The sequence below is a fragment of the Rosa chinensis genome, chromosome 7 (assembly GCF_002994745.2).
Source record: "Rosa chinensis cultivar Old Blush chromosome 7, RchiOBHm-V2, whole genome shotgun sequence".
Taxonomy (NCBI): domain Eukaryota; kingdom Viridiplantae; phylum Streptophyta; class Magnoliopsida; order Rosales; family Rosaceae; genus Rosa; species Rosa chinensis.
This window is the reverse complement of record NC_037094.1, coordinates 16,204,360-16,214,303: the sequence shown is the minus strand read 5'-3', so window position 1 is coordinate 16,214,303 and position 9,944 is coordinate 16,204,360. Positions and strand designations below refer to the sequence as shown.

The 9,944-nt window shown below is 39.4% G+C and overlaps 1 pseudogene; it reads left to right on the top strand.

The window, feature by feature from the left end:
* The first annotated feature begins 5,434 nt into the window (after positions 1-5,434).
* LOC121050785 lies at positions 5,435-7,567 on the top strand (annotated as a pseudogene).
* The last annotated feature ends 2,377 nt before the right edge of the window (positions 7,568-9,944 follow it).

Genomic DNA, 9,944 nt, shown 5'->3' with positions numbered 1-9,944 from the left:
TATGTGTTAAATCTAGAGTTGCGTCAACCTAGGTTGCATTTTAGAAAATAGGTTAGGTGTAGAGCGTCTCTCACCTAGCATACAAGTAAGGAAGAACAATAGGTTAATTCAGGCGTTGGGTTAACTTGAGCATCTTCATCCATAGATAAATGAAATTAGGTTGAACATGATTAGTATACTTGATTGATTGGTGGTGGATGCAATTCCTCTAACTTGTTTTATCTTTGATTTTCAAAACCCTAAATCAAGTCTTTTTATTTTCGGAGTCGTTCAGTGTTTCGTTTTTATTTAATTAGTTCGTCAACCAAAACATCTTCAATAATTATCAAACTTTTTCAGTAGTTAGTTTATCATGTCTAGAGTCTGTCTGTAAATTTTCGTGACATTTAGAATAGTTTAGAGTCGTCTGCCAGTCAGATCTTTATAACTGGACAGTTTAGGTTTATTTTGTTTTGAGTCTTTAGATTAGTGATTAGACCACAATCTCTTGCGGGAATGATCCCTACTTACCTATACTATTTTCGACATTCTTGTAGGGTTAAATTATAGACATTTTTGTGCATCTATTTAGGTGTATAGAAATAGCCTATCAAAACCCTTGACCGCCAACTTGACTAACTCTTTCTCGGGCAGGATGACATTTAGCTTGGCTTTCTGGATTTGAAAGCGCTGAAGGTAGGCGACCGCTGATTTCGTAAGCTGCTGGGCCATTTGGGTGAGAGAGGCTAGGTCCACTTCAGGCTCGATAGTTCCTAAAGTTTCTCGGAAGAGCAGTTCCATTGCAGGCCAATCCGCCATTGTTCCTGGTCGCAGCTTGGAAAACCATCTGAAGGCAGCGCCTGACAGAGAAGTGCCAAAAATTCTGTATTTGACGCATTGTACCCTAAACCTGGCCAGATGCGTCGCCGCATCCTCAGTGTCTTCCCCTGAAAAAGTAGAAAATATGATATTCTTATAGCCCCGGGGAAAAGCTGCGAGCATGATATGTGGCGGGAAAGGTCCTTCATAGATACCATCTGGCTGGGCCCTAGGGTTAGCCAATCTGATCATCTCCTCTACTTCATCACGCCTTACATAATCTGGGCCCGGAGGATGAGGTGGTGTCGCCACAATCTGGCGAGCAGTCTGCACAGGTATTGTTTGATTTACAGTCGACGTCCCTTCTCCGACGTGCACAACGCAAGTAGTAGCCTGTTGCTAAAGAGTCACCGTTGGCCTAATCTCTTCCTTTGACAAGGCCGTTATCTTGATCAGGGTGCCGGTCTGGTCAAGCCCGTAATAACTTCCTGGCAGTTCTTGATATATCATTTCTGCCCCGTCGCTGTCGTATCGAACGAACGTAGCGGGGTCAGATGAAGTTCCTGCACCTTTCGAGGCCTGATGCTTCTGTCTGGTGGCCTATCCGCCTGACGAGGCAGGCTTTTCCTTGCTACCACCGATAACCAACGCTTGTTTTTTATTCCTCAGCGGTGTAGCAGCAACAGTAGCTGAGGGAGAAACAGTATTATTATTAGTCTTTTCGCGCTGATTTGGTGGCACGTACTTGCCTGAACCGGATGGCTGGCCAAGAGAGCCCAGGATAGCATTAGGATCCCCTAAAGCTTTGTTCAACACTTCTCTCGCTTGGTTCAATTCCGCTCTCTGCATAGCCACCTCGGTTGCCAGGTTAGCACCATCCTTACGAAGACCCGCCATGTCTGACGCGGTTTGTTTGGTTTGGTTCGCGATAGCCTCCAAGATCTCTTTTTGACACCGATTCTGCTCGCTAGCGACGATTGCGACATGTTCCCTCACTGCACTTTCTGATTGTGCGATCTGCTGCCTAGTCTTCTCTGCATGGCTGATAATCCGCTGATCTAGTTCAAGTATGTGCTTATCCGTCTTTGCGGCCTCTCTGGCAAAATCAACGTCCATCTTCTTGCGATGGTTTTCTATATTTTCCATGATGATTGCGAACCTGACCTCGGAGGTCGCTCCCTCTGGAATAGGCTTAGGAACGAAAGCCTCTCTTTCTCCACTCCTCACTGTAGCGTTAACAGTGGCGGGGATAACAGGCTCGCTGGCCTGATTAACACTAACACTCTGACCCTCAGTAGCGGTCGGGTGATTCTCATCTTGTCCAGTTGACATGTTGGGTGACTGGGGGTGACGAGAGAATCTTTGTGTGACTTGTTCTTCAGAAAGAACACGACAGTCCGCGCGAGGATGCGGTCTGTAACTGGAGGTCTTATGCTTTGAGCAGTTAGCGTGAACCTTTTGGTAAGGGTTTTCGCTAAACTTCCCAATGGCTGCGTTCAAGAAGAGACACTATTGTGCGACCCACTGGGCGTGCCAAAATGTTTGGCTCCAAAACCAGCTGGTGTGCAAACTGTCTCTTTTGAGCGTGTGATTGAGCAGGCGTGTCAGCACCGTGGGGTGCAGTCGTCGGGGTAGTCCCTTGACCTGACTTCTTCTTCAAGCGCTGTGGACGAGGAGAGCACCAACCTCGCCATAGGGTTCTTCTCTAGCCTTTCGGAAAAGGACTTTTGCCTTACGGATAAGGACTTTGGGTGTGATCTCTTCGGTCACCAAATCGATACTCAACGTTGTAGGTTGAGCAGAGCAATCACTGGGAAGTTCTGAGAATGCACAGGGTTTGCTAAAGCGTATCTTTAGCTTCGCTGGGTTGCGAGGGCGTTACCCTTGCTTCGCTGGTAGTATATGTGGCAGTAGCACTGTCAGTCGGCTCGGAGAGACTAGGACTGAGAGTACGGTCGCCGGGTTTCAACAGGGTTGAAGGTTTGCTCCGAGGAGGCTTTGTAATCGCTGTGATTCATTGATTCGAGAGAGGTCTTTAACTTTGCCGCTTAGCCCTGTATTTATACGCCTAGGGTTTCGACTGCTCCTTGCCTTAGAAGGATTATTAATTGAAGTTTCATATTCAATCTCTGCTACTCGATCCCAATAAGATTTCGTTTTCCTTATGGGTTACGGAATGGGCGAAGCTATACCCCAAATCCGAGTAGGCTGATTTTTGGGCCGCAGGTATCGGCCCGCTAGCTCAGACCCACCAAAGGATCCTGCCAAAAATACTTTTGGGCTCAAACAGCCAAAAAGGTTTATTGTCTTCTAAATAGACATCTATTGCCCCCCAATAGACCTCTATTGCCCTAATACAGGGGCAATAAACCTCTATTAACAAATCTCCATAAAATTAAACAAATAAAACTTTATTAAGGAAAAAAATGAGGAAATTACATCAATTCAAAACATTTATTACTCCCCAATAGACCTTTAACAGATCTCTGTTGTTGCCCCCAATATAACTTTTTTTTTCTTTTTTCTTTCTTTCTGGGTCTTCTGCCCCTATTTTACCAAATAAAAAACACCACAAAGAATCTTTCCAACAAGAAAAACATCACAACAACCTTTATTTTCCTTATTTTTATTTCTTTTTGTTGATCTCAACACATTTTCGGAAGCAATGTTTCAAGTAAATGAGCATAGTCTCCCAACCATTGTTTCAACGGGCAAGAAAAGAGAAAAACAGAGACATTGAACAATCTGAAAACATTTAAAGCCAAGCAAATGCTAGCAGCCTCGTTTTCTATACATTAAATCCCAAACTATAACCAATTCCATGCTTATACATCATTACTTGTCTCTGCTTTCATTCCAATTCCAAACCAAACACACATTTACCATTTTTGGCCGTGAAAGTCGCTGTGAAAACTCTCCTTTGGCCGTAATGCTTTCATACATCATTACTGAAAGAGGCCGCCATGACACTGTTTGGCTTCCCAGAATTGGTGGCGAAATGCAAGAAATCTCCCTAGAGGATGTTCTAGACTCTCGATTTGTACCGGGCCATATCCGATTTGTGGCCGGAAATCAAGTCCATATTCTCGTTCGAATCAACCTCGGCAGTCCGATCTTTGGGCATTAACTCTCTCATCAAACTCGGCGAGGCCGTCCGGATGATGCTTGAGGATTTCAAAGATGCTGTTGCCAGAAGCCTACTTCAGCTGCTACGACATCTACGAGTCGCCGATTTCAGTACGGATCGCTTGGCTGGTTCTTGTGCTACTCTGCCAACTAGACGGCAAGGCCGAGATGTACAAGGATGGGGTCGGCACTTTCTAGAGGAGAGAGAGAGAGAGAGAGAGAGAGAGAGAGAGAGAGAGAGAGAGAGAGAGAGAGAGAGAGAGAGAGAGAGAGAGAGAGAGGGTGGGTGGCACGAAACTAGTTGTTTAATTAGACTGAAGGTAAAAATGTCATTTTACTCTAAATTGTGGTAGTGTGAATAAAAATCTGTTACTGAGTTAAGTGAGATAATTTTATAGTTCATTTTGGTGCTTCGAGTCAATGACTCTTTTTTCATTATCTTTTCTTTCCCACGTAGAAGAAGTAACGCATCAATGTAATGAAAGACCAAAAATGGACCAAAACTTAATTGGAAATCTCAAAAGCTTCTTTTGACCCATGGTAACCAATATATGTGTCTACCTCTTTCATCACATTTCATCAATCCTGGTGTTCATATTCCAGCAAACCTACTTTTTTTTCTTCCAACACAATACATATACTGGTTTCTCTATCTTTCTTTGTAGGGTTAATTTGGAACTCTGGCTAAGTTCATGGCCTACTTTATGGAAGAGGAAGCTAAGAAGAACAAGCAATGAACTATGTCTTCGTTGATGAAGAGAAGAGTGTGATCCCAGTGTCTGAAGAGAAGGCATCATCAGCTGGTGATCCTCCAGCAATTGTCAAAGGTGCACACATTGTGAAACCCTCTATCTCCCTCCCTCTCTTTTTGATTAGGTAGTGTTTTGTTTTAAGATTATTTCATGATAATCGCCCGATGATTCAGTTTTCAGAGTTATATTTGTACAGTGGAGATTGTCAATTTAGAGAGATTTATTTTATTTAGTTATTTACACTCATAGCCTGCTTGTATCAAGCCTCATCACAAGTCAACGATGTCACAAATTAACTCTATGCTAATTTTGATAATAGAAAACTTGTTTACCCACACTCCCATAGATGGATAGTTCGATACAAACATACAATTATAAGATCGATATTTGACTATATGGATCATAAAAGAAATATGTGAAATGATGTTATCTATCATTGTATATAGTTTTGTGCGACAACAATGCCTAATATCTCTTAGCGCTCAACTTAATTGAAATATTTGATGAATTCATTTAACGATTTGCTCATCGTATTATCTTAAGCATTCAGAACCGTTACCTACAATCTGTTTGATTAACAAATTTCAAATTTAATTTATTTGGTATTTGTTATCACTTATCTGGATGGATGATCTACTAGAGCAATTGAAAGCTTTAGAGCTTCAAGCCAATGTAGATCATTATGATGTAGCCTTGATGATTGGATTTTTTTTCAAAAAAACTAATATATGTGTGGCAACAAATTCCTTCAAATTCCAACTCCTCCCATCCCAAACAACGCAGCTCCTAATACCATCAATAACATTAGCTGGTTTAAGGTGTTGCACAATGGAGAAATGGATGTCCTAAAACTTGAATGAGTAAGCTGCTAATTAAACAAATGAAAGGTAGAGAAAATGTGTCTTTGATCTCCACCGAGAGTTAGAGCCTCTGAGATTTCATTTAGCGCTTCATGCATAGTTGGCTGCTTCTCATGTAAAACAGACGACTCTGCAACTACCTTCCCTCACAAGAAACTAGTTAACAAGGTTTAGGAGAGGAGGCATGTGGAAACTGTGTCTAGGCACTCATTTTCATTGGAAAACAACTTCAGCCCTGAAAAAAAAAAAAAATTCTGCCTCTGAATAAACCTGAGTTTTTTAACACCATTAGGTACATTTAATTTTCGATTACCGGAGAGATTAGACTCCTAATAGAATCTCATCACTCATTCTTCAAGTAACACACATAGTGATGCTAATTAATCTTGATGACTATTGATGTGTTTACATTATGATTCTTACAAATAGTCTCTCAGTTGTGATCTTTCCTACTTAGGTACATTTAATTAATTTTCTCATTCATTATGTAGAGTGAGAAATATTGCATTCAATAAGTAGTAAAGCTGTTCCATTTCCATAATGCATATTATTATTCATTTAACATGTATTATTGTTATTGATCATATAGCAGAGATTGCAGATCCTGCTGCAAAGAAAGGTATAAGTTCAATTGAGAGATGTGTGTAAACAATGTTTCTGTTTCTTATTTGTATCATTTGATCTTATAATTGTTAATTCTACTAATCACTAATTCTAACATGGAAAAATCTTCATCTTCTCCTATTTGTTTCTTCAGATGTTATTGTACATACATGTACGTTTGCAAGCATAATTAGCTATAATGGGCCACGCTCATTGTACCGCCAAAGGTACTAATTCCAACTAAAGGAATGACATACAGACACACCGCCAAGCGGGCTACAACCTCAGCGTCGGACCATCCCCAGATCACCGTCGACGCGCCGCCACGCGCCACGCCAAGATAGCATCAGAAGCTCCTGAAACTGGGAACTGAAGCATGTCAGTCCCACATCGAAAACCAAGACAAGATCAGTCTCTTCCTCACCAATAAAAGGTCCTCTCCTCTCTCCTCATTAATTACGCATTCAATACTTACCTACTGTTACTTTGTCAACATAAATACATTGACTAACTTAGGCATCGGAGAGTTGAAGACCGCCCAGCGCGGTCTCCCTCTGACGCCCATTGTATTTTATTTGACAGGTAACGGGAACTACAATAAACAACACAAGTATCGATCCGCCCATCGGATCAGCGTTAACTAAGGTCCAGCTACCGCTAGACTTTCAGACATTAACAGTTATGTCTGCAGAAATCGAAACAGAGAAAAGGCTGGCCTTAATCAAAGCATGGGAAGAAAGTGAAAAGACAAAAGCGGAGAACAGGTATAAGTATAACATCATTTTATTTAATTTATTTTCTTTTTTAACATGATATTATCACAAATTTCTGACTCTGCCACCACTATTACCACACAAAAAATCTGCACGAATTAAGATCAGTTCACTCCCAATAATCGTTAACATAGTTCATGCTTAACTATAGTGATTAATCAAAAATATCCAAATCTTTAACAGGGCATATAAAAGGATGTCTGCAGTAGGTTTAATGGGAAGACAACAAGAAAACATACGTAGAGGCACAACTCAGAAAAATTGAGGTACAAAATTTCTTGTATTAGCTATCTTATAAGCTAACGTTCATGGTTTTCTATTAATTTGTTCATCACAGGAGAAGTTTGAAAGAAATAAGGCAGAATATGCTGAGAAAATGAAGAATAAAGTGGCTGAAATTCACAAGGCTGGGGAAGATTAGAGAGCACTTATTGAAGCCAGACAAAGAGAAGAGTCCCTCAAGGTGGAGGAGACAGCTTCAAAGTTTCGTGAATCCGGATCTACGCCTAGTAGATTGTTCGGGTGCTTCACCTGTTCTAACAATGTTCTATATATAGTTCTGGAAACCATCAAAACTGAAAAATAGTTTGTTCTAAACTTTGATTTTATAGTATTTAGTGAACAAATTTTTATATCACGTACTCATATTACTCCACAGTTTTTCGGTATTTACAATAACTTGGCTCATAACAATTCAAAATGTTCAAATATTTAATTACATATGGCCAGTCTCTTTTCAGTTAATTTTTGTTAGTAACTTAGCGCATATGTTTTTGCAATATGAATGGATTTTTTAGGCTCCCCTATGTATACTAGTTGTAGAACACTCGTCGTCACCACTACTCCTCTTCATCTTCAACCTATCCACAATATGTGGTCAGTGCTCCTGCACTTGAATTTCCAACTCCTCCTATCCCAAACAATGAAGCCCAGATACTATTAGTAACATATCTCCACCGATAATTCGCTTACGTACACTAGGATATTGATCTCTTTCCACGTTCAATGACCTTAGTTAGGAATTAAACAAATGAAAGAAAATTGGTTTCTCTGCGACTCTCTCTGTCCCAGTTAGATTCCCAGCCTCGGATGTTATTTTAGAGCTTCATGCATTTTGCATATTCAGGTTTCTTGTCATCTAAAAGTGATCTAGTTCAGTTTCTTGTCATGTGAAAGTGAAAGTGAAAGTGTGAAGGTTCCTCTGTCATAGACTCATAGTGGCAATGAGCTCAATCAAATTCTCTCGGCCCAATTGACCAAAAAATTTCTCTTGGGCCTTTGCCCAATAAACTTTCCACTAATCTTGACTATTACAGAAAAATGAGCTCAATCAAATTTGGACCGGAATTTTGTGTTATACAAGCCCAACTAGCTTCATTTTCCTTTCTATGAAACTATTGAGTACTTCTCCAAATTTCTGGCAATAGGAGGAAAATGTAACTTGGTTTATATACATTACTAGCAAAAATGCATGATCATGAAGAATTCAAGTTATTGTGGTACATTGATTCTAGCATATGTAAGTAAAACTCAACTAAATATTTTGTTTTAATTCAAAAATTTAGTGAAGCTTCAAAAGACCTAACTTAAGAAAATCTCATTGATTTGTTGATATGAACCAACTAGCATTTGATCTAGTGGGCTGTCAACAAGATATTTTTCTCCCAAGTATGAAATCTTCTTTTTCGTTGATAAAAAAAATAAAACAAAATAAAAAATTTGGCGATGCCACTGAAGCCACCCCCAGTCCCCCACATCCTTTTTAATTTAGTTATTTTTTTTTTTAATTAAAAATCTCAGTTCTTTTTCTTTTTCATCACGTGATTCCTGTACACTTTCTTAATTCTTGGTGTCCCAGCACGTGATCTTCTTCATCTAATTTCACTTTCATATTTTAACTTTCAATCTTCTAGCTCTTTGGCTCTTTTGCATCTATTCTCACTGAGATTTTGATTGAGAGAGACACAGAGAGCTGAGGGCGCTTCCAGCCTTCCAGGGAATCAAATCAAATAAGCAAATGGGCCAAAAGAGAAAGGAAAAAAAAAAATGACCTTCTTGGAAAGTATGTGGATATCTCTCTATCCCTTTAATAATTATGTCTTTGTGTAACCTGTAAGAGGTGGTGTGTGTTTTCTTCAATCTTTCAATCTTTATATCACATGGCCACCTTCTGTTGTCTCTCATGTGTGCACTTGGTCTCATCATTTCTTCTTTTTTCTTTGTTGGGATTAAGCCCTAGTCTTTGTCTATCCAAAATGTATGACAATCAAGAGTAAATAAATAACACAAGCTCATGAAACCAAAAGATATTGTATTGTCGTTATATGATCTATTTGTTTGGACAAACTAATGGGTAATCATCACAATGTGGTCACATGATGCAAAGATGAAAGTGAGAGTCCAAAGAAGACTACTTCACGTGAGAGAAACTAGATGATCACACTCAGAGATGTAGAGATATACATATGAGAAGCTAGTTATTACATTTTTCAACTTAAAATAACCGGTTAACTCTACAATGGAAAATGTATTTTATAAATTACTTCTCTTCTTAGTTCTTAAAAATGCCATATGAAATTATCAAAAGAGTTGATGATGAGGACTAAGAGCTTAGACCAAACAGCCCAGATTTATCTGGTGTTCTCTTTGAATTCCACCGGCCAATTTCTTGCATATGATCTGGTTTTATTTTTTTGAATTCAACCCATTCATCATCTTAGATTCAAGTCACTGAACCAAAACTCAATTATGAATCTTTGAAAAAAATGGGAGCTTTTGAAGGAATATTATTTCAGTAGCTTAGTCTTACTTGAGGTGCAAAGCAATCTAAAAGTGGGTTATCTAAATTTGTCTTTACTCTTAGTGAAAGAAAGAATAGATATGAGGATGACAATAATAAAGATATAATTAATGAGAAGAATCGTGTGACTTGTTGAATCCATTAACAGCATCGCAACTACTGAGATCATTTAAATGATTCAAATCTGGGATTGTAGTTGGAATTGGGGAGACGAACGATGATGTAATCATAA